Source organism: Lutra lutra, chromosome 4, assembly GCF_902655055.1.
Source record: "Lutra lutra chromosome 4, mLutLut1.2, whole genome shotgun sequence".
NCBI lineage: Eukaryota > Metazoa > Chordata > Mammalia > Carnivora > Mustelidae > Lutra > Lutra lutra.
In genome coordinates this window covers 116,236,735-116,264,377 of record NC_062281.1, presented here as the reverse complement: position 1 = coordinate 116,264,377, position 27,643 = coordinate 116,236,735, and the positions used below count along the sequence as shown (strand labels likewise).

General features: G+C 39.2%; 1 protein-coding gene across 5 annotated transcripts in view; it reads left to right on the top strand.

The window, feature by feature from the left end:
- The window catches only part of TLCD4 (TLC domain containing 4), a 125,324-nt gene that overhangs the window by 10,852 nt on the left and 86,829 nt on the right, over positions 1–27,643 (top strand). Inside the window, exon 1 of one of the 5 annotated variants that reach the window (XM_047723661.1) lies at positions 10,356–10,742. The exons of 2 other annotated variants lie outside the window; for them this stretch is intronic. The gene's annotated coding sequence lies outside the window, so the exon portion shown is untranslated. Of the gene's footprint in view, positions 1–10,355; positions 10,743–27,643 lie in introns of those variants that run through there. 2 more of the 5 variants (XM_047723655.1, XM_047723656.1) reach the window with 2 other exon arrangements.

Below are 27,643 nucleotides of genomic sequence, written 5' to 3'. Positions count from 1 at the left end.
GCTTCCTCCTCTCTCTCTGCCTGCCTCTCTGCCTACTTGTGATCTCTATCTGTCAAATAAATAAATAAATAAACAAATCTTTTTTTAAAAAGTGCTAGAAATAATAAAGTGGAAACTTAGGTAGCCATCAGCTAGATTTTCCCTTTCTTGTATTCTTTTTTCATACTGCCATTCTTTTTACCTCTAAGAAACAAAATCCTTATTTACCCCATTTTGGTCTTTCTATCTCTGAGGGTTCTTAACCTGGGGAATCTTTTCTTCTTACTTCTCGTGGCAGATAAATGGCTGCCACCATGACATCTGTCCTCCTCCGTCTGGTGCATGTTTGCTCAGCTGGAGACTCCTTGCCCTTCTTTACAGCTAGGTATGATTTTGTGGGGACATTCTTGCCGATGCACTGTAACTAGAAGCAGTGAGTACAACTTTGGCCTTACCTTTGCAAAAAAAGACAGCTTGTCTTGCTCTGCTTGCCATCTCCTTTATGGATGTGTCTGTGACCATATGTAACCGTGGAGATGAGGAAGACATCCTAGGAGAGGATGGGACAATAAGACAGAAGGAATCTGGGTCCTGAATGACCTCATCAAACAGAGTGCCCTGTCAGTCTTGGCCCAACTATTATGTGAGAGGGAAAAACGCTTTTGTCTTCTTTATTTTCATTTCTTTACTTCCACTTCCACTGCTTTCTGGGATCTCAATTACAGTGAGTTAGCCTTTACTCTAATACAAAAATTGATACCTGGAAATGGGGGACTTCTAACAAAGTCTTAAAACGTATAGCATTACCTAAGTGGTCAGACCATTGCCAACAAGGAACGGGCTCTTACAGGCTGGGAAGCTAGTCATTCTTGTAGTGCCATTGCAAGATGTTTGGTAACAATCTCACCTCAATTTGGAAGACTGATCATGTTTCTTATATCACTGAATTTTACGGGAAGCATTTGGAAAGAACCAGAGTATGAATGCAATTGTTGCTTGTTGGCTAGTTTAGGAAGGGTTTTTCAGGAAATAAATGAGCTCACATAAGAAATGATGGGTTTGCAAGGAAAGATGGAAGAAAATAGAGTGTATAGAAAATTGGGGTTAGAAAATCCAATTATTTCTATGGTCCAAATAGGAGAAGACTGTTTTTCAGACACTTAAAGCCCATCCATTAAGATTCCTCAGCCGAAGAGATCTAGCCTTGCAGCAAAGGTCAGATTAGCGATGTTACCCTCACTTAGTTTTTAAAGATTACCTGAAAGTAGCCACCATTAAAACAATGAGAAGAGGAAGGAGTAAAGCATAGATATTAGAGAATAAGAAAGTTTAAGAGCTCGGTCCAGAAAAGAACTTTGGGTATAGTTTCTGTCACATGTAATAGACTGGAGATAAATAGCATAGAAGCCTACAAGGGTTTTGAGGAAATTGTACTGCTAAAGAAACCAGAAATCTGACCTGCAAACTGCAGAAGCCAATCATTGTGTCCTCAAGCCATTTCCAGGAAAGCATACTCTCCCAATTTTCACTTAAATTTTGAACCTGGAAGATAATGGACAAGGAGGAATCTCCCAGAGTGTGTAAACCCAGGGGTGCTGTGGGTATACCCAGACACATCCAGATGGGCTAATCAGGAAATTTCTTCCATGGCCAAGGCAAGAATTTCTTCCTAGAAAGAAAACTATGAAGGACTGCTGGTTGTTGCATGTTTCCCATTCTGACCTTTTAGAAATGGAAGTTTTTATTGTGGTTAATTGTATTCCTGCTCTACCATTGCATATTGGGTTGAGTGTGGGCATCTAACTTCTTTTTAGTTTATAATAATTGGACTATATGTAGCCACATCTAGACATAACAGAGAAGGCTGTACTTTCCCCAGAGATACTGGCTTTGAGCTGGCTACAGAAACTGGATAGGCCCACGGATGGTCTCTTAGAGAGAGAGGTTGAGATACATGGGAAGAAGAGAGCACTCAAACAGTTGGGTAGTCTGAAAACAAAACAAAACAAAACAGTTGGGTAGTCTGAAGGATTGAGTGAATCTCTTTGTTTGTCTTTGCCTTAATTAATGCAGTCTTCCTGAAGGTTCTGATTTATTTATTCAGAAACTTACCCACCTGCATGTTGACAGCTCTCAAATTTGTATGTCCAACCAGGATCCTCTTTTATGTTCTAGACCTATATTATCCCTTAACAATTAACCTTTAACCCTTGAACAATATGTATGGGTCCACTTATATGTGGATTTTTTTTTTTACAATACAGTACTGTAAACATAGTTTCTCTTCCTTACAATTTTCTTAACATTTTTTCTCCTCTAGCTTACTTTATTATAAGATTACAGTATATAATGCATATAATGTACAAAATAGGTTTATGGGTAATCAACTGTTTATGGGTAAGGCTTCCAGTCAACAATAGGCTATTAGTAGTTCGGTTTTTGGGGAATCAAAATTTATATGCAGATTTTTGACTGCATGGGGGTTGGTGTCCCTAACCCCCATGCCGTTCAAGGGTCACCTGTTTTGGATACCTTTTCATGGACTGACCATAGGAGAAATCTTAATCATAACATGTCTGAGACTGAAGTTCTTTTTACTTCAACAAGTACCTACTCTATGCAATTAATAGTCACAAACTGGGCCAACCTGCACCATACCTGCCCTCTTGCACTGTGACTTTTCTGTTCTTCCCATCAAGGAGTGGACTCCATCTCCTAGTATCTGGGTTTGCTTTGTGACTTGCTTTGATCAGTAAAATGCAGCAGAAGTGATGATGTGGGAATTGTGAGCCCAGAGCTGAAGAAGCCTTTGCTATCACTCTCTTGGAAAGCTTCTGTCATCATGGGAAGAAACATGAGCTAGCCTCTTTGAGGATGAGAGGCTATGTGGAGAAAGGTGCCTGGCTGGCATCCAGCATCAACCACCAGCATGACTGGCAATGCAACTTACAAGGCCCAGTAACCCCCCTGTTTCATAATTATTCATAATCTCAGGAGATAATCTTAAGGAGACAAGAATAGCAGAATAATAAACTTCACACAGGTCGCATGCCCGTGAAGCTGGCCTTCACCCTGGAGAAACCGTCCTGGACCATCGAGCTCTTGCCAAGCTGCCACAGCTGACTGTCACCAGATGAGTGAGCCCAGGCAAAACCAGCAAGTTTTTCAACCAAGTCCAGGCCAAAGTGTTGACCCACAGCATTGTTAGCTAGTAAATGATTATTGTTTTAAGCCACGAAGTTTTGTGGTAGTTTGTTTTAGGCAGCAATGATTTAGACAGCCTTATTTAATGATCTCATATCTGGGGTGATTAAAGTCCAAATCATTCAACCTCCCCCATACTTTTCATGTCATCCTGTGAGGCCCAAGGAGCTCTCTTTTACCTCCCTGTGTATTCTTTTCTTGCTTAGGAGTACAGGTTGTGGAGTCAGAGCGTCTAGGTGTAAATCCTAGGTTCTCCTATTGCTAATTATGTGACCTTAGATACATTATTTTACCTCTTTGTGCCTCTGCTTCCATCTCCATAAAACAGAGCTAACCTTATCTTTCATATTAGGGTCTGTGCAGGTTAAATGAGGTCATACATAAACAGGGACAAGCACAGTGACCACGCTCTAGAAGTATCAGTGATTATGACAGCCTTGAACTCAGCTACACTGTCCGTGAGATTCAGGATAAGACATGCAGGAGCGTTGCAGACGACTTCGGGGCTTGGACAGGGACAGCACTCACAGAAGGAAGCAGACGTGGTCCCAGAGGAACTGGAAAGTAGTATGAGCTCAGAAACTCTAGTTTAGCAGTCAGACGTTCCTCCCTTCTGTCCCAGCTCTGCCATTTTCTTTTGTAAGTTACTCCCTTTAGGTCTTCCTTTTGTCAACTGTAGAGTGGAAATAATAAAAGTAAACCTCTGAGAACATCATTATGAGGCTAGCTTGAGGACTGAATGATTAAGTCCAGTAGGTCTGGCTTATAGAGGAAGCCCCATGAGCCTGGCATATAGAATATGCCCCTTACATGATATCTGAAATGTATTGGTCTGAAAGGCAAGCCAAGATTTCTCTGCAAGGATAATTACCAGATATAAAGTACACTGTATGCAAGACAGCTAACAGGACATCAGGTAAGAGATCAAATGCCAAGGAGAGGGTAAATAGATGAAGTCTGGAAACCAAGGCAGAAGTGAAACCCTTCAGGACTTCAGTTCCCGTATGTAATGTCTATTTCTTAAACTTCTCTGCAGGCTATATCAGCAGAGCAGAAAATGCTTTAGGAGCAGATTTGGGATTTAAGAGAACAGTTCAAACAAATGTCAGCTTATGTGCCACCAATTAGCCTTTGAGGGTCCCCTTCATTTTTAGGTTGGTTTTTTTCTTACCTCATCAGTCAAAGATCCAGTTACTTATTGAGTACCTTGGAATGCAATGGTGAGTGGCAGACAAGTTTCCTGTCCTCACAGAGCTTCAAGGTAACAGGAGATTCAGACAAACCAATAACTTCAGCACTTTGTGAGAATTTAGGGATCAAGGAAATCTTCCTGGAGGAAGTTAGACTTAATGTGAAACTTGAAATTTAGAAGAGTAGGAATTAACTAATCAGGGGAGTGGGGGAAGAGAGGAAGATTCCAGGCCAAAGAACAGCATATATAAATGCATGGAAGGAAGAGAGAAGCAGAAACCTGGAGGAATTTAAAGCAGTTTAGTAGTGCTGAAAATTGAGTTTGAATCCAGAAATGGCTAGAGAGGAGATAATGGTGTGAAATTTATTTACTTTGTTAAGGAATTTGGACTTTATCCTAAGGTTAATGGGAAGACAAACAGGTGTTTATACGGAGGAGTAGCATTCTGAAAGAGGACTCTATAAGGTGGAGAACAGAAGGGGCAGGACAGAAAGTCCACCACCTGATTTTTTAAGTTTTATTGGAACACAACCAAACCCATTCATTTACATATTGTCTATAGCTGCTTCCAGGCCTTCAGTGCAGAATGGAGTAACTGCCTATCCAGCCCTTTAAGAAGATGTCTGCTGGGGCTCCTGGGTGGCTCAGTCAGTTTTGCACTCTTGATTTTGGCTCAGGTCATAATCTTGGGGTCCTGGATCAAGCCCCAAGTTGGGCTCTGCGCTGAGCATGGGACCAGCTTGACATTTCTCTCTCTCTTCCTCTCCCCCCGCTACCCTAGTTGTTCTATTTAAATAAATAAATAAATAAATAAATAAATAAATAAATACTTTAAAAAAAAAAAAAAAAAAGAGAAAGAAAATGTTTGCTGGTCCCAAGGAGACTGTTGCAGTAACTGGGTAAAAAAGACTGTGGTGGCCACCTTTGAGGAAGGCAATAGGTACATTTGAAAAGCAGACTTATGGAGTTGGTGCCAAATCATCAATGAAACTGAAGAAATCATGACCCAGGTATCAGCTGAGAGAATCTGTTTTGCTTTTTAACTAGTTAAGGTTGGTTCAGGCCCCTATTACACAACTTTTAAATAAAGCACAGTACCTGCTCATATGTTCTGCCATTTTCCCAGACATCTATGAATTTAGCATTACCTTGGGCCCTGCTCCTACTGTAGAGTTCAGTGATGGGCTGTGTGTTTGTTCTGGGTGTGCTGTCTCCATTCTACTTCTTCTGTCTTCTAGCAGTGGCACGTGGCTTCATGATTTCTTCACTTAGCCCTTCCCCCCAACCTACTTACATTGTGTATGTGTTTGTGGGTAGGTTGGAGGCTTGGGGATTATGGAAGGCTTACTAAAGATTTGGAAGACATGAGGGGAGTCAAAGAAATGCAAATAAGATAAAGCATTGCACATTTTAAAAAGTATTTTAGGTATACAATGAAGTTCCTCTGTCTTCCATCTCTTTTCTCTTTCTCTTCTCTTCCCATTTCTTCCATACCCCCAGGTGAATTTCTGAAGTAGAACATTTTGTCTTTTATAATCTCATTCTTCAATCATACCCTCTATTCATAATGACTCATCGAGGTGTTTTCCTCTGAAAAGAATTCTAGCACCAGCTGTTGAGAAAATTGGTTTAACTTCACTGTAGGAGCAAGATGTCTTCAAAGCAGAGTAGTGAGAATAGGTTTGGATCAAACAGGTATAATCTGACATGTCCAGCTGGAGTAGCCAGGAAAGGAAGTAGTCCAAGGTGGGGGAGAAGGGCAGGTGACCAATTTGGGAAACCAAGATCATTTCTACAAGAGTAGTGTAAATATCAGACATTGGGAGGGTGAGGTTGTAAATAAGAGAGGAGGCCAGGCAACAAGGATAAAGAAATCAACCAAAATATTATAGACTGATGGCTCTTGTGAAAAGAGATTGCGTCTTAACTATTTTTAGATATGGACCACTTAATACAGTGTTAGACACACACGGTAGGGATACAAGAAGTGTTTGATAAACTGAGCCCTTAACCTCATGCCATTCCTGAAATCTGGTTCTTTTTGTGTTCCTGGGACTTTGCTGTCTAAATCAGTCTACTGTGTCTGAACAGATCAATCTACTATGTCTGAACAAATCAAACAACTGAGGTAAAAGAGTATTTAACATGTTCTTCCTTCAAGAACATCTAAACTGTGTCTCAGTGTATTTGCATCACAACAAAACTAGCAATAAACTACTGTTAATATGACCACCATCATTTATTGAATGCCTGTGAGACCGGAGCACCTTAGCAGGTGCTTACCTACCTTCTTTCATTTAAGCCTTGTGGTGACCCTATTATTATACTCATTTGACAGATGAGGAGACTCATGCTCAAAGAGGTTCTCTTTCCTGAGGTTATGATAAGTGGCAGGTTGCTGGAGTTCAAAACTCTTGATCTCAATAATATTAGTCTTCGCTGTCTCATAACTCTTTGCCTTGCCTCCAGTTTCTAAACCTTTGATCTTGTTCCCTTGCTTACAATCTGTCATAGTTTTTATATCCTCCTGAGCGGGATCTGCAATAGTTAGTATGGTGTAATTTCTTTCTCACAGTCCCTGCCTACTTTAGTGGCTTTATCTTTTTTTTTTTTTTTTTTTTTTTTTAAGATTTTACTTATTTATTTGAGGGAGAGCATGAGTGAGAGAGCACAAGCAGGGGGAGCAGCAGAGGGAGAGGGAGAAGCAGACTCCCCACTGAGCACGGAGCCCAATGTAGAACTCAACCTCAGGACCTTGAGATCATGACCTGAGCTTAAGGCAGCCGCTTCACTGACTAAACCTCCCAGGTGCCCCCAGGGGCTTTAACTCTGATAGCTCTTTCCATAAATGCATACTGAGTTCCAAACATCTGATTCCTGGAGCCATGCTAACCTCCTCCATGCTTCCAGGGTTTTGTATGTTCTCCCTCTTTCTGGAGTATTCTTCCTTCCCATTTGCCTGGCCTTTAAAACCAGGGATGCTATTTCTAATCAGTTTTTCTGGGAGATTGCCTCATCTCTTTAGGTTTTGATTCTTCAATTAGTAAATTGAGGTGATTTCCTGCACTTGGGAAAGAGGTTATCTGGCAATAATTATGGCTTTGCCACTCACTGGCTATATCCTCTAAGGAAAGTTTACTTGATTTCTCTAAGCCTCAGGATTTTTTTCTTCATAAAATAGTGATAGTTATTTTAAATAGCACCTGACACGTAGTAAGTACTCAGAGTGAGCTATTATTTTATGGCTCTTATGTGAGTTAAATAAGGTTAACATACATGATGATCTAGCATGATACTTGTTAGCACACTGTGCTTAGTCATTTCCTACTGTTCCTTCAAGATTAAGCTTACACTCCCCTTGATAATGCTTTTCCATAAGCATTCTATACATTCCACACATGGTTAGCCATGTTGTCAATTGTGCTCACCTACTTTTATTTTCACTTATTATATACCATATAATTACTGACCTAGGTTCTCATCTCCTTGGCTAGCCTGGACTCACTGATGACAGGGACCATTTTATTGTCCACCAAACCTAGCATGAATAGGTATTTTATGCACGTTGGTTGATTGACTGAATGAATACATTCATTAGGAGACAAGAAAGGGTCAAGAAACTTCTAGTTAGGGGTAGCACTACTCCTGGTACTAGTACTACTATGTCAAGTTTATCGAGTATGATAAAAGTCAGCATTGTCCTGAGTGCTTGGTCATCCTTAACTCACTTAATTCTCACAAGAGCGGTATTAGGCAAGCATTATCCCATGAAGATTTTTTTTTTAATTATGAAATCTTGTTTTACAGGAAAAGTAACAGAGGCTCAGGGAAGTTAAGTAACATACTCAAAGTCACACGGCTAGCAAGAGGTATAGAAAAAATTCTTATGTCTCAGTAGAACACTCTGCATTGCCTAAAGGGTGTTTTTGAGGTCCTCTGACTCTTTTCATTGTCTTTGCACATCCTTCTGGATTATCTTGTGGTAGCCTTTCGTCATGTCTGAGCCATTTTACAACCCTCTATGAATGTGTTTCTTTCAGATTCTCTTTTTTTTTTTTTTTAAGATTTTTTTTTTATTTATTTGTCAGAGAGAGAGTGAGAGAGAGCGAGCACAGGCAGACAGAATGGCAGGCAGAGGCAGAGGGAGAAGCAGGCTCCCCGCCAAGCAAGGAGCCCGATGTGGGACTCGATCCCAGGATGCTGGGATCATGACCTGAGCTGAAGGCAGCTGCTTAACCAACTGAGCCACCCAGGCGTCCCTCAGATTCTCTTCTGAACAGGTTATGACATTTGCCTGGTTACCTCACTGAATGAGTTAAGTAAAATCTTCAACTTTTTTTTCTTTTCAATCTGTATCAAACTCATAGTTGTGTTAGCTTCTCCTGAGAATTAACTTTTATCAGACACATAATTGGAATGCAACTTCTAGTCTGACTGACTTCAAGGCCCATTTCTGCAACTCCAAGGTCTCCAGCTTCATTGCGTACTCTCCTGGTGAACTTGCTTTCAGATTGCAGCATTCTTAGTTCTCCTTCCCGAAACTCTGATTCGGGAGGGTTTTTGTTTTTGTTTTTGTTTTTTTAACAAGATTCCAGTTATTCTGTTCCAGGTGGTCTGAAAAACACTGCTTTGGACAACTTTTTTAGTAGAAGAAAAAACACTTGTACAAAGCAAATTATAAACTAAGTTTCAAAGAAGAAGAGAAGAGGAAGAGAGAAATTCTGTCTGGAGGAATCTGTAAGTTTTGTGAAGAAAGTGTGTCTTAAGACTAGGAATACTTTTGGGGCGCCTGGGTGGCTCAGTGGGTTAAGCCTCTGCCTTCGGCTTGGGTCATGATCTTAGGGTCCTGGGATCGAGCCCCACATCGGGCTCTCTGCTCAGAGGGGAGCCTGCTACCCCCCCCCCCCCCCCCCCCCCGCCGCCCCGCCACTCCCTGCCTGCTGCTCTGCCTACTTGTGATCTCTATCAAAAAACCAAACCAAAACAAAACTAAACTAAAACAACAACAACAACAAGGAATACTTTTGACAGGGAAAGAGAGGAGGGAAAGACATTCTATGTGTTGGAAGGAGCATGGGCAAAAGCGAGGAGTCAGGAAAATCCACAGCATTTTTTGGGGGATGGCTGGTGACTGGATTTAGCTGGACTGAGCAAAGAACGTGAGAGGGAGAATATGAACCATGAGGCTGGAAAGGTAGGTTTGAGCTAGAATGGAAGACTTCCGTGCCATTCATTTATTTAATAGACAATGAAGAATAATAGAAAGCTTTGACCAAAAATGAAGGAATAAGAAAAAAATCAACTGCAAGTTAGAAGAATCCTGAAAAAGCATGAGGCTGGAGAGATAGGGGCAATCTCTGAATGCCAAGGAAAGGAAAGATATGAGATCACAAGGATTTGAAATCTCTTCCCTAACTAATGAATATTTATTTAGGGTCTGCTGTGTGTGAAACATGTGGTACTAAGCACTGGGAGAAGATGGGAAGAGAAGTTATTATCCTGGTATGCAAAGGCTCAAAGACAGAAGTTGCCAGAGAGACATCAGAGATTATTTGGGAAGCTGGGAAGATATATAGGCCTAAACTTGGGGAGTAAAAAGGAAGGGTAGAGAAGGTAAATATATGGAAGATCTTCAGCAAGTAGAATTGACAGAATTTGGTGTCTACATGGGTACAGAGGGCTAAGCATGTGGGGAGAATCTAGGAAAATTGAGGTTTCTTGGGTTTGGTGATCAGAGGCATGATGACTCTGAGAAAAGTGAGAAAAAAGAGTATGGGGAGGAGGGGTGATGATGAGTTCTATTTTATTGCATTTGATGAACCTGGAACACATGGTAGGATATTGGTAATAAAAATCTGGAGCTCAAGAAAGAAAGTGTTAGATATTGTGTGAGTTGAGTTGATAGTAGATGCATGTTAGTGTTTGGGAGAATAGGGAGGACAGAGGCAAGTCAAAGCTGAGAGGGTGTCCAAATTGGATGAGGTCATTGCCTGGAGTGGATGGAAGTGAATTGAGCAAAGTTAGTTGCAGACTTTAGAGCTCAGAACTAAAGCAGAAAAGCCCATGTATTATTGAGTGCAAAGAATCATCAAAACTTAGAGATAAGAAGTCAAGGGCTAAGAGAATGCAAGAGCTTATTGAGAAATGAGAGCAAAGCAGGGGGATCAAGTTGAAGAATGTGTTTCCCAGGACTTATTTTAGGGATAGTGCTGCATTTGTTTGGAAGATCTACTTTAGGCAAGCAATGGAACTCCAAGGAGTTTAAGCAACAGAAGATGCTCCTAAAAGTCCCAGGTAGGGAAGAAGAGAGAGAAGAACACAGAGCTGCGGGAGGCCAACCTACTCCCCAGGAACTCCTTAATTTTAGGTAAATTTGAGGGGAAAAATCACAAACTTCTTGGAGATATTTTTCTATGGAAACTAGTGGAAGGGCTAAGTTCTGGGTTCAGGATGATGAAGTGATGACAGGGATGTCAGTGAGTTAACGCTTTGTATTTTTATACTGATTTCCAAATTCAAAGAATGATTAGTTTTTCTTGTTGTAATGTCATTCCACACTGAAGAAGGGTAGATCTACAAAACAAAACAAAACCCACATTTACATTGTTTAGGAGACAAGTGGTTTTGAACTTTAGCTCTATTTGTTTGTCCCCTCCGTCTTCCAAATCAGTATAACAAATGTTGAATATAAACAGCTGGTATTTTTAACTGTTGGTTATAGTTACTTATTTCTCAAGAATTTCTTGTATAACTAGTGACCAGAATTCATGCAGTTGTTCATGCAGTATCCCGTGATGCTCTTTTTTTTTTTTTAATTTTTAAAAAAATTTATTTGACGGAGAGAGACACAGCGAGAGAGGGAATATAAACAGGGGGAGTGGGAGAGGGAGAAGCAGGTTTCCCACCCAGGATCATGATCAGAGCCAAAGGCAGCCACTTAATGACTGATCCACCTAGGCGCCCTAACTACCACCCCCAGCAATGCTCTTATAATGGGCGTTCCTTGTTGAAAGAATTGATAATTTGGATTAAGACAGAGTGAATTGAAATTGAATTCCTCTCACCTCTACACTCATACCTCAGGGGACTACTTTCGCTTTCTGTACCAGTAGAATACTGTGTGCATAAAAAACTGCTAAAAGCCAAATCCTGATAGTTTTTAAACTGGTACAGGTACAGGGCATCCTTTGCAAACCAGAGGTCGGTTCCTCTGTAGGAGCTCTAAAAAGAAAGGCAAAGCAGTTCTTGAAATCACTTGATTGCCTTTTATTACCTTTGGGGAATTGCTCAGGATAAAAATGAGGGGAAGTATATCATTCTTTTGCTCTTTCCCTGTATAGATAGAGATTATCAGTTATGACTCTCCCTGAGCTGTAGAGCTTTGAATTCCGAAAGGAGTTCCTTGGCAAGCTGAGGAAAGGGGGAAGATATTTGAGGGAGAATACATGCAGAGCACATGACCTTGGCGTGCAAGTGGCGTTAGGTGCAAAGAAACACAAGATAGACACTCTGTCCCCAGGCCACTGAAATTCCGGATATCTTTAGTGATTGAAGTCCTAGAACACAGTTGTGAGACTCTTAGTTGTGCTCTGGGCTCTAATGGACCATAATATTGCCTTTTCCTTTGGTGCTGGGCTTTGATAATGAGGTACTTTATCCAGAACCCTGCTGGACTTGGGATGAAGACATGGTCTTATTTTTTTCTAAATTCAGAAAATATTTAGTATTTTCTTCCTGATGATTGTAATGGAGGTAAATTAGAAGTTGCAGGAACAAGCCTGGAGCAAAAGAGACTAGATGGTGCTGGTTGCTCCGATACAGATGGGGAATGCATTTGTGGGGCAGGAATGGAGTCAGAGGGGACTGGGTTGTTGGAGGGTCCTGTAGCCTCGAGGAGAGATTGAGAGCCACTGCAGGTAGTATTCCGTCTGCAGACTGGTTATTGCCAAAGGTACAAATTCTGAAGACTTCAGCTTAGATCTAAATATTTAGGGAGTAAAGCAAGTTTCCTATTTACATCAAAAGAAATAATTTTTATGCTAAAAAATTTGGACATTTCCTTTCAATTTGGTGTATATAGTATTTTTGTGAAATGCTTGATTTATGTTTTTGAGGGGAGAATTCAGTGATTAAGTTAAATATACTGATCGTCTTTTCATTATTGATATTGTAGTTTCTAATATGTTATAGTAATCGGTACTAATGGTAAACATTTTCCTTACCCCACAATCCAGTTCTTCCTACTTTTTGGTTCTTAAACATTATGTTAGCATTTGGGGAAATGCCACATGTTGTTGTGAAACATATTTGACAAAATTTGAAGATATTTAATTGTAACAGTCTTTCAAAACTCTTTTTTATGTTGTATTTTCTACCAATGAGAATTTTAAAATCTGGGACTAGAACCATTCCTTTCCTTGTGGAAAATACAATTCCACAAGATGATTTCTTTTTAATTAAAACTTTTTAAAATACAAAAAATTCTTAGTATATTGTAAAGTATATTAAAAGTATTTTGAAAAGAGATGGCAATTTTTTAAAACTTCCTTGCTGGAGGGCAAAAATGTGTTGTTTTTACCAAAAGTAAAAGAACACAGACCTCAAGATTAAGTGGGAGATCTGAATGCAGATACACATTTTCTTGATGCTTTTAACTTTGTATATAGTGTGTCTAAAAACAGAAACTTAATGATGAACATGATTTAGATGTATGGGAGTGGATTCATTATAATAATACTATTGTATGAAAAATCATCATAATGACATTAAGAAATCAAATTGATTGGGACATGTAAGGGGGATAATATATATATTAAAAATAGTCTCACAAAAATTTCTCGTTTTTCTCTTTTTAGTAAATTTTAGGATAGATCATATGAGTAGTGCATGTGAACATATGTGACCAATGAAGTAGTAAATTTACATCACTACAGAAATTTGATTTGGAATTGAATATGTTTGTCAGAGGATGGATGGGGTAGGAGATGTTTATACTAAGGAATATTTCTAAGTTCTAAAATTATATTTTGCTATAAGGCCTGAGGGAATGGCTTATGAATTATTCAACTATTGACTTTATTTTTTAAAAAACATACTTGTTCATAGAAATAGGATAGGGAATATATTCTGATTTTTATCTTGATACATGGGTTTTTCATGTTTCAAAACATCAAGCATAAATTTTATTTTGATAAGCGATAATACACTACTGTTACCCGGTTAAGGTCTATCTGCCTTGTTAATGAAATGTTTGGGATCTAGAATTTAAAAAAAAAGACACAGCTTCATAAATTTCCTACTTTCCCCCAAAGTGATGGTGGGTAGTGCCATTGTGAAGAGAATGTAGTGAGAAGTAAATGCTCCAAAGTCAGAGTAGTGGGAAAATAGAATAATGATCTATCTCTGGGATGAGGTTAGTTAATTTCAATTTACATATCTTATATGAATAAGGGCCATTTATAATGTGTACAGGTCATTTTATATTTCTTTTTCTGTTACTTGTCTGTTAATGCCCTTTGTTTTTCTCTTGACTGGTCTTTTTCTCCTCAATTTCTAGAAACTTGTTATTTATTAAGGAGATTAGCCCTTTACCTGTGATTTGAACACCAGATCTTCTTTTTCCTGATTTATAATTTGTGTTTCAACTTTGTATATGTTATTCTTGTTATTTTTTGACCTCATAATGGTTTTTTATTCTTAGTTAGATTTATTAATATATTGTACCTTCCAGATTTTGAATCACAGAAAGACCTTCCTGTTCCAAAGTAAGAAGAGAATTCAGCCATATTTTCTTATAGTACATTTGAGTGTTCATACTTTAAATATTTGACCCATTTGGAATTTATCTCATGCAATATGAGATATAGATTTAACTTAATTTTTTCCAGATGATACACATTTATTAAAAAGTCCATCTTATCTCACTGATTTGAGATACCACTTATTTGGACCTATATCTGGGTTTCCTATTCAATTCCATTAGACTATTCAAATGGCAATCCCAGAATGTTTCCTTATTGAGTTTCTATAATTTTTGTTTAAATATATAGAAAGCTGTTCTTCCTTTTCAGAAGAGTTTTACTGGCTATTCTTGTTTGTTTACTTTTTCTTACAAGCTTTAGAATCAACTTGTCCTATTCCAGAAAATAGCCTCTTGGTATTTTCATTAAGATTGCAATAAATTTAAAAATTAAAATTTAGGGGAAATTGACATACATTGACTTTTCCTACCTAAAAGCATGGTCCGTCTTTTCATTTATTCAAATCTACTTTTAGATTCTGCAGGAACATTTTAAAGTTTTCCTCATACAAGCTTTGCATATTTCTTATTAAATATATTCCTAGGCACTTTACATTTTTTGCTGTAATTGTAAGTGGAGTCTTTTCTTTCTTTTATTTTGTAAGGGGGTATTGTATGTGTACAAATAAAACACATGTGCATATATGTATGTATTTATATATACACACACATATATACACATTTACATATATTTCACAAATTGTCATAAATTAATTTTGTATCCTGTTTCCATACTTAATTTTCTATTGTTTATATATTTTCTCAGTTGATTTTCTTGGGTTTCCCAGGCATATAATCATATAATCCACAAAAAATGACAACTGCATACTCTTTTTTCCCAATAGTTATGTTTTTACCTTCTCTCTTTCATTAGTTCCCTTGACTGATACTGCAAGTATCTCTGTATTAGCAGTGGGAGGGTGGGTATCCCCTTGTTCTCTTCTTGATATGAGCAGGAACCCTCCAATATTTCCCCATTCAATCTAAACTAGCTTTGAATCTTAGAATTAATTTCTAGTCAGATGTTACTGCTTTGCTCTACCTGGAAAACTGACAATTTGGTCCAACAGTAAGGTCCATAAATATTTAGCAGTAATGGATTGGTAAAATACATTATGGTGCATCCTTTGAATGGAATAGTCTGAGCAATTACAAAATAATGTGTATGTTTTAGTCCTTTTTGTTATTGTTTTAAAAAAATCAAAATATATGCAAGTATACATGGAAAGGTATCTGGGAGGATATTCAATAAACTGGCTTAAAAGTTATAAATATATTATTGCAGCATTATTTAAAGTAACCAAAATAAGGAAGCAACCTGAATGTCCACTGATAAATGAATGGATAAAGAAGACATGGAATATCACTTAGTCATAAAAAAGAATGAGATTTTGCCATTTGTGACAACATGGATGGACCAGAGGGTATTGTGCTAAGTGGAATAAGTCAGATAAAGACAAATATCATATGATTTCACTTACATATGAAATCTAAAAAACCAGCTAACCAAACAAAGCAAAACCAGATCCATAAACACAGAGAACAAACTGATGGTTGCCAGAGGTGGGGGTGGGCAAAATGGGTGAAGAGGAGTGGGAGATACAGGCTTCCAGTTATGGAATGAATAAGTCACGGCAATCAAAGGTGAATTGAATGAATGTTATGAAATGAAAATCATAAGGTATATAACCAAAGGTATTGTAATAGTGTCATTTGGTGACAGACGGTAACTACACTTATGGTGAGCATAGCATAATGTATAAAGTTGTTGAATCACTGTGTTGTACATCTGAAACTAATGTAACACTGTGTATCAACTGTGCTTCAATAAAAAAGAAAAGAAAGGAATAAATAAGATTATAGAACAGAAAAATTTATGGGCCCAGCACATAAAACAGAAAAATTTATGAACATAAACTATTGAGTATTAATATCAATTTCTACTAATCTGTAAAATTTTTAAAAAATTCATGAAAATATTTTGGCACAATTAAAAAGCAATTTAGAAATTTAAGAAAAATAGATGGACATTTTTCCCTTTCTCTGTTCTGGATCCCTTTCTGTTATTTAAATTTTATTTTGTTTATCCTTATTTTTTGCAAAGTGGGACTCATAGTGTAGATAGTGTAGAAAGAGGTTTACAAGATATAATCCAGAAGGAAAAAGAAAAGAGGAGAAAGGTTCACAGTCGATGAGAGATTTCAGTAAATTTTGGAAACCAGAAGTTGGATGGAGTAGAAATAATTGACTTGACAAAGTGGAAGAAGGGCTAATCTGAATGCTTTGGGGGAGCCTTAGCACTTGGTGGTCAGTGTACCATGGAAGGCAGGGGTGAGGTACAAGCCTGAAGAAGGAGAATTGCCCTGAAGTTGTTTACAAAGCTTTTGGATGCCACTGGGTCTCTTCTTGCCCCTCATACAGCCATTGTGCATTCCTGTGCGTCATATTGCCCGTACTACCACTAATGCAATCCCTCTGTGAAGTATACAGTTTCTTTTCTGGAGAAAGGAGTTTATTTTTTGATGGAAAGTTCCTGTAACAAAAGGTCTGATCAGAGAATGGGAAAGAAGGATGTGTATTTTTTAATGGTAATGCAGTATTTTATTTATTAATGACTAATATGCGAGAAAATTTAAAGATTAATCGGACTTAAGAGAAGCTTTTTATATTTCAGTATCAGTTATTAATAAGAGAGTCAAAATAATTATGGTCAAAATTATTATATCAAAAACTTAAAAAAGCTTAAAATAAGTGTTTGATGTTAGTCTACATACAATTCCATTTTTAGCACAAAGTTCTTTGGCTGCAAGAAAGAACATTTGGTTTACTTCACTAATAGGAATATCTCTTAATGCTGGAAGGCCTCTTTTACTTTCTGGCTTTCTTCTACTGTTGACATTTAGCATAGTTATCTATGATTGTATGAACGGAGTTCAGTGAAGAGGTACTCATCATGTTTATTCCAGATAAGAATACATAACTGGGGGGGGGGGGGCGCCTGGGTGGCTCAGTGGGTTAAAGCCACTGCCTTCGGCTCCGGTCATGATCCCGGGGTCCTGGGATCGAGCCCCGCGTTGGGCTTCCTGCTCGGCGGGGAGCCTGCTTCCTCCTCTCTCTCTCTGCCTACTTGTGATCTCTGCCTGTCAAATAAATAAATAGCTGAGGAGGAGTCAAGAATGGCGGAGAAGTAGCAGGCTGAGACTACTTCAGGTAGCGGGAGATCAGCGAGATAGCTTATCTAAAGATTACAAACACCTACAAATCCAACGGGAGATCGAAGAGTAGAAGAACAGCAAGTCTAGAAACAGAAAATCAACCACTTTCTGCAAGGTAGGACTGGCGGAGAAGTGAATCCAAAGCGACGGAAAGATAGACCGCGGGGGGAGGGGCCGGCTCCCGGCAAGCGGCGGAGCAATGGAGCACAAAATCAGGACTTTTAAAAGTCTGTTCTGCTGAGGGACATCGCTCCAGAAGCTTAACCGGGGTGAAGCCCGCGCGGGGTCAGCGTGGCCTCAGGTCCCGCAGGGTCACAGAAGGATCGGGGGTGTCTGAGTGTCGCAGAGCTCACAGGTATTAGAATGGGGAAGCCGGCTACAGAGACAGAGCCCAGGAGTGACTCTCAGCTCGGGGTTACCTTGAACCGGTCGCAGGCTCGGTCAGCTCGGAGCGCAGCCGGAGGCCAGGGTGGCGGGAGTCATTGGGCGCTGTTCTCTGGGGGCGCACTGAGGAGTGGGGCCCTGGGCTCTCGGCTCCTCCGGGCCGGAGACCGGGAGGCCGCCATCTTCATTCCCCCCCTCCGGAACTCTACGGAAAGCGCTCAGGGAACAAAAGCTCCCGAAAGCAAACCCCAGCGGATTACTCAGCCCGGCCCCGGGTAAGGGCGGTACAACTCCGCCTGGGGCAAAGACACTTGAGAATCACTACAACAGGCCCCTCCCCCAGAAGATCAGCAAGAAACCCAGCCAGGACCAAATTCACCTACCAAGGAGTGTAGTTTCAATACCAAGGAGAGCGGCGGAATTCCAGAGGAGGAGAAAGCAAAGCACGGAACTCATGGCTTTCTCCCCATGATTCTTTAGCCTTGCAGTTAAATTAATTTTTTTTCTTTTCTTTTTAATTTTTTTTTCTTCTTCTGCTAAATTTTTTTAACTTTTACCCTTTTCTTTTTTAACATTTTTAACTAGTTTATCTAATATATATATATATATATATATATATATATTCCTTTTTATACTTTTTCTTTATTGGTTTTCTTTTTTTAATTTTTTTTCTTTCTTTCTGAACCTCTTTTTATCCCCTTTCTCCCCCCCCCACGATTTGGGATCTCTTCTGATTTGGCTAAAGCATATTTTCCTGGGGTTGTTGCCACCCTTTTAGTATTTTACTTGCTCCTTTATATACTCTTATCTGGACAAAATGACAAGGCGGAAAAATTCACCACAAAAAAAAGAACAAGAGGCAGTACCAAAGGCTAGGGACCTAATCAATACAGACATTGGTAATATGTCAGATCCAGAGTTCAGAATGACGATTCTCAAGGTTCTAGCCGGGCTCGAAAAAGGCATAGAAGATATTAGAGAAACCCTCTCGGGAGACATAAAAGCCCTTTCTGGAGAAATAAAAGAACTAAAATCTAACCAAGTTGAAATTAAAAAAGCTATTAATGAGGTGCAAACAAAAATGGAGGCTCTGACGGCTAGGATAAATGAGGCAGAAGAAAGAATTAGCGATATAGGGGACCAAATGACAGAGAATAAAGAAGCTGAGCAAAAGAGGGACAAACAGCTACTGGATCACGAGGGGAGAATTTGAGAGATAAGTGACACCATAAAACGAAACAACATTAGAATAATTGGGATTCCAGAAGAAGAGGAAACAGAGAGGGGAGCAGAAGGTATATTGGAGAGAATTATTGGAGAGAATTTCCCCAATATGGCAAAGAGAACAAGCATCAAAATCCAGGAGGTTCAGAGAACCCCCCCTCAAGATCAATAAGAATAGGTCCACACCCCGTCACCTAATAGTAAAATTGACAAGTCTTAGTGACAAAGAGAAGATCCTGAAAGCAGCCCGGGAAAAGAAGTCTGTAACATACAATGGTAAAAATATTAGATTGGCAGCAGACTTATCCACAGAGACCTGGCAGGCCAGAAAGAGCTGGCATGATATATTCAGAGTACTAAACGAGAAAAACATGCAGCCAAGAATACTATATCCAGCTAGGCTATCATTGAAAATAGAAGGAGAGATTAAAAGCTTCCAGGACAAACAAAAACTGAAAGAATTTGCAAATACCAAACCAGCTCTACAGGAAATATTGAAAGGGGTCCTCTAAGCAAAGAGAGACCCTAAAAGTATTAGATCAGAAAGAAACAGAGACAATATACAATAACAGTCACCTTACAGGCAATACAATGGCATTAAATTCATATCTCTCAATACTTACCCTGAATGTTAATGGGCTAAATGCCCCAATCAAAAGACACAGGGTATCAGAATGGATAAAAAAACAAAACCCATCTATATGTTGCCTACAAGAAACTCATCTTAAACCCGAAGACACCTCCAGGTTTAAAGTGAGGGGGTGGAAAAGAATTTACCATGCTAATGGACATCAGAAGAAAGTAGGAGTGGCAATCCTTATATCAGATCAATTAGATTTTAAGCCAAAGACTATAATAAGAGATGAGGAAGGACACTATATCATACTCAAAGTGTCTGTCCCACAAGAAGATCTAACAATTTTAAATACCTATGCCCCTAACGTGGGAGCAGCCAACTACATAAACCAATTAATAACAAAATCAAAGAAACACATCGACTATAATACAATAATAGTGGGGGACTTTAACACTCCCCTCACTGAAATGGACAGATCATCCAAGCAAAAGATCAACAAGGAAATAAAGGCCTTAAATGACACACTGGACCAGATGGACATCACAGATATATTCAGAACATTTCATCCCAAAGCAACAGAATACACATTCATCTCTAGTGCACATGGAACATTCTCCAGAATAGATCACATTCTCAGTCCTAAATCAGGTCTCAACCGTTATCAAAAGATTAGAATCATTCCCTGCATATTTTCAGACCACAATGCTCTGAAGCTAGAACTCAATCACAAGAGGAAATTTGGAAAGAACCCAAATACATGGAGACTAAACAGCATCCTTCTAAAGAACGAATGGGTCAACCAGGAAATTAAAGAAGAATTGAAAAAATTCATGGAAACAAATGATAATGAAAACACAACGGTTCAAAATCTGTGGGACACAACAAAGGCAGTCCTGAGAGGAAAATATATAGCGGTACAAGCCTTTCTCAAGAAACAAGAAAGGTCTCAGGTACACAACCTAACCCTACACCAAAAGGTGCTGGAGAAAGAACAAGAAAGAAACCCTAAAGCCAGCAGGAGAAGAGAAATCATAAAGATCAGAGCAGAAATCAATGAAATAGAAACCAAAAAAACAATAGAACAAATCAACGAAACTAGGAGCTGGTTCTTTGAAAGAATTAATAAGATTGATAAACCCCTGGCCAGACTTATCAAAAAGAAAAGAGAGAGGACCCAAATAAATAAAATCATGAATGAAAGAGGAGAGATCACAACTAACACCAAAGAAATAAAGACAATTATAAGAACATACTGTGAGCAACTCTAAGCCAACAAATTTGACAATCTGGAAGAAATGGATGCATTCCTAGAGACATATAAACTACCACAACTGAACCAGGAAGAAATAGAAAGCCTGAACAGACCCATAAGCAGTAAGGAGATTGAAACAGTCATCAAAAATCTCCAAACAGGGCGCCTGGGTGGCTCAGTGGGTTAAGCTGCTGCCTTCGGCTCAGGTCATGATCTCAGCGTCCTGAGATTGAGTCCCGCATCGGGTTCTCTGCTCGGCAGAGATCCTGCTTCCCTCTCTCTCTCTCTGCCTGCCTCTCCATCTACTTGTGATCTCTCTCTGTCAAATAAATAAATAAAATCTTTAAAAAAAAAAAAATCTCCAAACAAACAAAAGCCCAGGGCCAGACGGCTTCCCCGGGGAATTCTACCAAACATTTAAAGAAGAACTAATTCCTATTCTCCTGAAACTGTTCCAAAAAATAGAAATAGAAGGAAAACTTCCAAACTCATTTTATGAGGCCAGCATCACCTTGATCCCAAAACCAGACAAGGATCCCATCAAAAAAGAGAACTACAGACCAATATCCTTGATGAACACAGATGCAAAAATTCTCGCCAAAATACTAGCCAATAGGATTCAACAGTACATTAAAAGGATTATTCACCACGACCAAGTGGGATTTATTCCAGGGCTGCAAGGCTGGTTCAACATCCACAAATCAATCAATGTGATACAACACATTAATAAAAGAAAGAACAAGAACCATATGATACTCTCCATAGATGCTGAAAAAGCATTTGACAAAGTACAGCATCCCTTCCTGATCAAAACACTTCAAAGTGTAGGGATAGAGGGCACATACCTCAATATTATCAAAGCCATCTATGAAAAACCCACCGCAAATATCATTCTCAATAGAGAAAAACTGAAAGCTTTTCCGCTAAGGTCAGGAACATGGCAGGGATGTCCGTTATCACCACTGCTATTCAACATAGTACTAGAAGTCCTAGCCTCAGCAATCAGACAACAAAAGGAAATTAAAGGCATCCAAATCGGCAAAGAAGAAGTCAAACTATCACTCTTTGCAGATGATATGATACTATATGTGGAAAACCCAAAGGACTCCACTCCAAAACTGCTAGAACTTGTACAGGAATTCAGTAAAGTGTCAGGATATAAAATCAATGCACAGAAATCAGTTGCATTTCTCTACACCAATGACAAGACAGAAGAAAGAGAAATTAAGGAGTCCATCCCATTTACAATTGCACCCAAAACTATAAGATACCTAGGAATAAACCTAACCAAAGAGACTAAGAATCTATACACAGAAAACTATAAAGTACTCATGAAAGAAATTGAGGAAGACACAAAGAAATGGAAAAATGTTCCATGCTCCTGGATTGGAAGAATAAATATTGTGAAAATGTCTATGCTACCTAAAGCAATCTACACATTTAATGCAATTCCTATCAATGTACCATCCATTTTTTTCAAAGAAATGGAACAAATAATCCTAAAATTTATGTGGAACCAGAAAAGACCTCGAATAGCCAAAGGAATATTGAAAAAGAAAGCCAAAGTTGGTGGCATCACAATTCCGGACTTCAAGCTCTATTACAAAGCTGTCATCATCAAGACAGCATGGTACTGGCACAAAAACAGACACATAGATCAATGGAACAGAATAGAGAGCCCAGAAATAGACCCTCAACTGTATGGTCAACTCATCTTCGACAAAGCAGGAAAGAATGTCCAATGGAAAAAAGACAGCCTCTTCAATAAATGGTGTTGGGAAAATTGGACAGCCACATGCAGAAAAATGAAATTGGATCATTTCCTTACACCACACATGAAAATAGACTCAAAATGGATGAAGGATCTCAATGTGAGAAAGGAATCCATCAAAATCCTTGAGGAGAACACAGGCAACAACCTCTTCGACCTCAGCCGCAGCAACATCTTCCTAGGAACATCGCCAAAGGCAAGGGAAGCAAGGGCAAAAATGAACTATTGGGATTTTATCAAGATCAAAAGCTTTTGTACAGCAAAGGAAACAGTTAACAAAACCAAAAGACAACTGACAGAATGGGAGAAGATATTTGCAAATGACATATCAGATAAAGGGCTAGTGTCTAAAATCTATAAAGAACTTAGCAAACTCAACACCCAAAGAACAAAGAATCCAATCAAGAAATGGGCAGAGGACATGAACAGACATTTCTGCAAAGAAGACATCCAGATGGCCAACAGACACATGAAAAAGTGCTCCACATCACTCGGCATCAGGGAAATACAAATCAAAACCACAATGAGATATCACCTCACAGCAGTCAGAATGGCTAAAATGAACAAGTCAGGAAACGACAGATGCTGTCGAGGATGCGGAGAAAGGGGAACCCTCCTACACTGTTGGTGGAATGCAAGCTGGTGCAACCACTCTGGAAAACAGCATGGAGGTTCCTCAAAATGTTGAAAATAGAACTACCCTATGACCCAGCAATTGCACTGCTGGGTATTTACCCTAAAGATACAAACGTAGTGATCCAAAGGGGCACGTGCACCCGAATGTTTATAGCAGCAATGTCTACAATAGCCAAACTTTGGAATGAACCTAGATGTCCATCAACAGATGAATGGATAAAGAAGTTGTGGTATATATACACAATGGAATACTATGCAGCCATCAAAAGAAATGAAATCTTGCCATTTGCGACAACGTGGATGGAACTAGAGGGTATCATGCTTAGCGAAATAAGTTATCAGAGAAAGACAACTATCATATGATCTCCCTGATATGAGGGAGAGGAGATGCAACATGGGGGGTTAAGGGGGTAGGAGAAGAGTAAATGAAACAAGATGGGATTGGGAGGGAGACAAACCATAAGTGACTCTTAATCTCACAAAACAAACTGAGGGTTGATGGGGGGAGGGGGATTGGGTGAGGGGGGTGGGGTTATGGACACTGGGGAGGGTATGTGCTATGGTGAGTGCTGTGAAGTGTGTAAACCTGGTGATTCACAGACATGTACCCCTGGGTTAAAAATATATGTTTATAAAAAATAAAATTAAAAATAAATAAATAAATAAATCTTAAAAAAAAAAAAGAGTATATAACTGATCACTGTAGCAATGAGGAGGTGGACAGGCAGTGCAACTGTCCAATATTTTTGAGGCCAGTAGGTTAAGCCTCAGGAGTTTAGCCAAGGTTCAGGAATAAAAGCTCACGCAACCTATAGTATGAAGCCAAATTGGGAGCTTGAGAAAAGAACAAAGGGTCGTCTGGGTGGCTCAGTGGGTTAAGCCTCTGCCTTTGGCTCAGGTCATGATCTTAGTGTCCTGGAATCGAGCCCTACATCGGGCTCTTTGCTCAGCAGGGAGCCTGCTTCTCCCTCTCTCTCTGCCTGCCTCTGCCTACTTGTGACCTCTCTGTCAAATAAACAAATAAAATCTTTATAAAAAAGAAAGAAAAGAGCAAAGCCATAAATAGCTCTTTCTGGTAATGGTGATGGTAACTTTCCCACCATTTTCCCTGTGGCTTTAGACAATCTGTGGGGAAGAAACAGAATCATCATCAGTGATTTGCTCCCCTTCATCACTGGCCTGTTGTAGCCTCATCAGTTTGCTATGGGCACTGCTTCTGCAGACTTTTTCCCAGGCTAAACCACTGCACACTGCCATCCTGTGCCAAAAATATGTTTGAAATACAAATGTACTTCAGAGGTAAAGCTGATTAATTCTCTTGGTCCACAATTTCTCAATCTTGGAATGACTGACATTTGGGATTGGAAATTCTTTGCTGTGGGAGGCTGTGATTGTGACATGGTAGCAGCCTCCCTGACCTCTACTCTCTAGGGGCTCATGCGTGTCCCCCTTCCCTGTGATGACAGCCAAAAGCATCAGTAGACATTGCCAAATGGCTGGACTGGGAAGAACTAACACCTCCCACCCCTCCCCAGTTGAGAACCTCCGTCTTGGACATTAGGTAATAGAAAAGATGGGGTGCCTGGGTGGTTCAGTTAAGCATCACACTCTTGATTCCAGCTCAGGTCTTAATCTAAGGGTCCTGAGTTCTGGACCTGAGTTGGGCTCAATGCTAGGTGTGGAGTCTACCTAAATTAAAAGGAAAGAAAAGAAAAGAAAGCTGTAGAGATAATCAGTGGGATAAAAGGACAATCAATCTGAAGAATAATGAAGTTCCAACATCCTGCCGACTAAGAGTTCACAAAGAGAGAATATAGAAAATGAGAAGGAGGAAATTAGCAAAAAAAAATAATAAAAGATTTGCAGGTAAGATTGAAAGCACCCCTGAAGGTCTAGCACAATCCAAGAAAAAAAGGCCCATTCTAAGGCACAAGGCACATGATTGTGATATTGCAGACTGTAAAGTTATTGGGAAGATTCTAGAATGAAGAATAGACCAGCTACAGAGGAAGGGGGACCAGAAAGGCATTAGGCATTTAGTTCAGCGGCAACCCTGGAAGTAAAAGAAAATGGAACAGTGCTTTTAAAATGCTGGGGGAAAATGATCTGCAACTTATCCAAATTATCAGTTGAGGATGAGAATAGAATACAGACATTTTCAGACATGCAAGTATGCTAAAAAAATTTACCTTCTATATACACGCTCTGAGTAAACTACTGAAATCTGTGCTTTAGCAAAATAAGAGAGTGAATTTCTTTCTTTTTTTTTTTTTAAGATTTTATTTATTTATGAGAGAGAGCGGGTATGTGCGCCCAAGATGGGGGAGTGGCAGGCAGAGGGAGAAGCAGGCTCCCCGCTGAGTAAGGAGCCCAACATGAGATTATTACCCAGGACCCTGGGATCATGACCTGAGCTGAAGGCAGTTGCTTAACCAACTGAGCCATCCTGGTGTCCCAAGAGAGTGAATTTCTAATGTTTGGGCATTGGAAGATACAAGGGCATTTGTTAGATATGTTGAAGCATCTGGATAAAATTTGGGTTAGATACATTTAAAAAAAAAAAGTGAAAAAGGAAGGCAATTATTAACTCCAGGAACAACAGAGGAGATTTTCAAGAGAAGCACTGTCATGGCACCTTACTTGATTCAACAATGCACTGTATTTACTTTGACAGGATGATAAAAACACAAATTATTGATTTGAACAGAAGTTGTGATGTAGGTGTGTGAGAAGGAGGGGTGAGGGCAAAGTGGTGATGGTGGTATGTGTGAAAGAGCTAAATCCTCAAATACCATGACAAAAAGTCAATAAATAATGTCTAAAAAAGTCAGGAAGCACTGGTGTAAGCATATTGTTAAGAAATAACCTAGTAGGGTTATGTAGAACATGGGGTGAAGCCAGGTGGGGGGAAGTTGGAAAAGGGGCTGATCGGACTCGAGTGTTTTTGTTATAAGCCTTTATGAACTATTTGAATTTTTACTTATATGTTACTTTCTTAAGAACTATTTGAATTTTTACTTATATGTTACTTTCATTAAAAATAAAAATGCAAAAAAAAATAAAGATGCACACAAGAATAATACATACATATTACAGGAAAAAGTCGCATAAAATAAGATAGGCAAAAAGAATCTAAAAGACCTAAGGATCTCACCCACCCAGAGCTAACCTTTGGTAATATCCTGAAATAGTTTTTTCCTGAAAAATTCTGAAAAATGAAAGGACTTTATTTTTAAAGATTTTATTTTTTTTATTTTTTAAAAAAAATTTTTTTTTTAAAGATTTTATTTATTTATTTGACAGAGAGAAATCACAAGTAGGCAGAGAGGCAGGCAGAGAGAGAGGAGGAAGCAGGCTCCCCGCTGAACAGAAAGCCCGATGTGGGGCTCGAACCCAGGACCTGGGATCATGGCCTGAGCCGAAGGCAGCGGCTTAACCCACTGAGCCACCCAGGCGCCCCTTATTTTTTTTATTTAAGAGAGAGAGAGAGAGAGAGACCTTGAGTGCACAAGCAGGGGGAGTGGCAGGCAGAGGGAGAGGGAGAAGTGGGCTCCCTGCTGAGCAGAGAGCCTGATGGGTGGGGAGGGATTGCTGACCTGAGCTAAAGGCAGCTGCTTAACTGACTGAGCCACCCAGGCATCCCAAAAGAACTTTTAAATACTAAAAACAAAACAAAGCAACAACAAAAAAACCCCTCACCAATTCTTGATACATTAAAATCAACAGTAATTTAAAAAGTAGTGCCTGGGGTTATTAATTTTGAAATCAATCTTTTTGATCAAAATGCTTGGTGTTTTGTTATCTTCACTAACAGAGCAGGGTGGAGAATTGAGGCAATCTTCCAAAATACTTCTGCATTAATTATCTTGTTATTTTAGAAAGAAGCAGCTTTTGGTCTTAGTTTTCTAAACAATTGTCTCTATTTAGTTTAGAAATTTTTGGAAACAAATTTATGAGGAAAATTTGTCTTCAACAAATGGTATTGGGAAAACTGCACAGCTCCATGCAAAAGAATGAAACTGGACCACTTTCTTACACTATACACAAAAATAAGTTCAAAATGGATCAAAGATCTAAATGGGAGACCTGAAACCATAAAAAAAAGTCCTAGAAGATAACGCAGGGAGTAATTTCTCTGACATTGGCCATAGCAACATTTTTTTAAATATGTCTTCTAAGGCAAGGGAAACAAAAGCAAAAATAAAGTACTGGGACTACATTAAAATAAAATGCTTGTGCACAGCAAAGGAACTGGTCAACAAAACTAAAGGACAACCCACTGAATGGGAAAAATATTTTAAAATGACATATCCAATAAAGGGTTAGTATTCAAAATACATAAATAACATATACATCTCAACACCAAAAACCCAAATAATCCATTAGGAAATGGGCAGAAGACATGAACAG